Source organism: Octopus sinensis, linkage group LG17 (assembly GCF_006345805.1).
Source record: "Octopus sinensis linkage group LG17, ASM634580v1, whole genome shotgun sequence".
NCBI lineage: Eukaryota > Metazoa > Mollusca > Cephalopoda > Octopoda > Octopodidae > Octopus > Octopus sinensis.
Genome location: NC_043013.1, coordinates 11373826 through 11376367, shown reverse-complemented (window position 1 = coordinate 11376367; position 2542 = coordinate 11373826). Strand labels below are relative to the sequence as shown.

The 2542-nt window shown below is 40.4% G+C and overlaps 1 long non-coding RNA gene across 1 annotated transcript; it reads left to right on the top strand.

Annotated features, from left to right (window-relative positions):
* The first annotated feature begins 654 nt into the window (after window positions 1–654).
* LOC118766652 lies at window positions 655–902 on the top strand. The gene is made up of 2 exons (XR_005002578.1): window positions 655–687; window positions 734–902. It is a non-coding gene; the product is annotated as an uncharacterized LOC118766652 (long non-coding RNA).
* The last annotated feature ends 1640 nt before the right edge of the window (window positions 903–2542 follow it).

Below are 2542 nucleotides of genomic sequence, written 5' to 3'. Positions count from 1 at the left end.
ATAATAATAATAATAATAATAATAATAATGATAATAATAATAATAATAACAACAATAATAATAATAATAATAATCCTTGCACGGAATTTATATGCACTTAATGCATCACTGCGCGCGTTTCTACAAATCGCATGACTCTTAAGATCATAGCTCGTATTCCTGGAATGATTACAGTGTAATCCACAGTATCAATGGTCATCCGGTTGATCGCCATCTTTGATTTATTTTTTCAGCTGATATCACATAATTTGATGTACAACAAATGGATGCTTATCCTCTTTTACCTCTATGAAGGTCAAGCAAGTTCTGTGGGTATTTCTGTTTGTGGTTGGTGGGAATATTAAACATGTATGTTTGCGTGTGTGTAAATATAAAAATATATATATATATATGATAGTATTGCATATGTGTAAATTTCATACCGTATTTTATTGGAATGTCAGAGGGTTGTAATAAAACCACAGTGTCCTATCTGGGAGCGTTTGTCGCATGCACTCAATCTCTATATGTAATACTCTTTGAAACACATGTAACAAGAGATAGAGCAGATAAAAACACATAAGAAATTATGTTGTACTACGAAACAACAGAAAAGAAAGGAACCATAGTGAATTTCTGCGAATGCTGCCTGCCTTCGTCCCTTCGTCCGCTGCAGTGACCGGCGGCGCGCGTGGTGCTCTTTCGATCGTCGTTGTTTCTTCGGCGGCGGTCGTCGGGCGCTCGCGTCGCGCAGTCGGCCGGCCGGTTTGACGTCGAGGTGTCGCGCGCGTTTGCGACGATGAAAAACCGCCACTTCCGTAGTTTCCTCGCTCACTCGATGGAGAAGGGATCGGGCCGTCGCCGAGCGGTGGTTCATTATCTGGTGCGAAGCGCGCGGTGCATGTCGAGCGCCTTTGCGGGCGCCAACGCAGCCGATGCGCGGCCATATTAAACGTTGATATGGTACCAACTAATGCTACATATAAAGCTATTCAAAATAGTTACATGCACTACATAAAGTGCACCAGAATCTCAAAATAGAATATATAAGTCAGCCTTAAAGATACAGAAGTATTAATTAAATTTGATCAGTACAACACTTTAGTCTTAATGGCAGACTTCAATGTATACTGTGTTAGAAGGCTTGAAGGCCATTTCTCTCAAGAATGACTGAACGTGAAGAAAATCAAACAAAATCCATGTTCCTCAGCCCCGAAATGCTGTTGATGGAATGAGCAGTAATCCTGTGGATGATAACAAAATATATTCTGGATTTCTGCTTCATGTATAATATGATACTTTGTGGACTACCATGGTCTTCCCTCAAACGCAGCATGGATTCACGCCACTTGCTTCTCCAAAACTCATGATCGTCCTCGACTTTTTTCCTTTACACAGACACCCACTCTTCTGAAACTGTTGAAACCACCGTAGAATTTTCTGAGGAGAGGGCGGATTAATGTCGAATCACCTTCGATAATCAGGCTGGACCGTGACAACCGAATTTGTTTTCGCGAACTTGAGAACGCAGAACGCCTTTTGCTGAGGACTTGCCATTCACAGTGAAGAACGATGCAACTACAGCGCCCTTGTGGCATCCAGTCAAAATTTAGAAAACTTCGCCGCTACTCACTAGCCTCGATTACCTTAAGCATCGAATAACAACTGTGATCAACTCAGTGGATGATGATATGCTGATACGAGTCTGGTAGGGATTTTCTTATCGCATCGATGTTGCCCGTGCTGCATGAGGTGGCCACATTGAACACTTGTAAAGAAATAAAAGTTGATTGTGAGTAAATAGATGTGACTTAGCTGGAGCTTTCAATTGCTTTCCCTGCGTAATGAAATCGGTTCATTCTTTTTGAGTAATCCTGAATAATCTATGTGTTTTGTTTATGCCTATTTGCTGTGGTGAAGCATCCTAGGAAACGTGCCTTCTTGACGCCACGTATTAAAAAAAAAATAACCACTAAATGTCTCAGACCAGGCGTGACAACTCTCCCCTAATGAACAAGAAATATGGATATTGATATTTCGCTTTCTTTCTTATCTTCTTTATCGTGCACTCTACTCACCTCGAAACGAACGGAACTTGCGGTCTGACGCATATATGCAAACAGTGTAAAGTCGCTTTGTTGATTGGCTATAGCGTTGCACAAGTGAAGCAAAATCAAATTACGTATTTATAGAAGGCAGAGGAAAAGCTTAAACTTTTCCAGACAAAGTTTCTTGACTTAATATATTGCATTGTCTGTAAAACGGTTTGGATGTAATAAGAGAGAGAGAGAAAGCGACAAAGACAGACATAGAAAGATAGAGAAAGAATTTGATTGTCTGTTCTACCATATCACGTAATTTCGTATTTATCTCTGCGTGTGGTTCTTTTGTTTGTTTCAGTTATTTAATTCTTGCCTTGCTTCATCTAAAAGCGCTTGCCCAAGCGGCGTTTCATCCGCGACCATTTTGTATTATGTATATAGTTTTACATGCTCCAAAATGTTCTTTCTTTTTCATTTTGCAGTGGTGTGGTGGGGTAACGTTTCAGGGACATTCGTTGTCT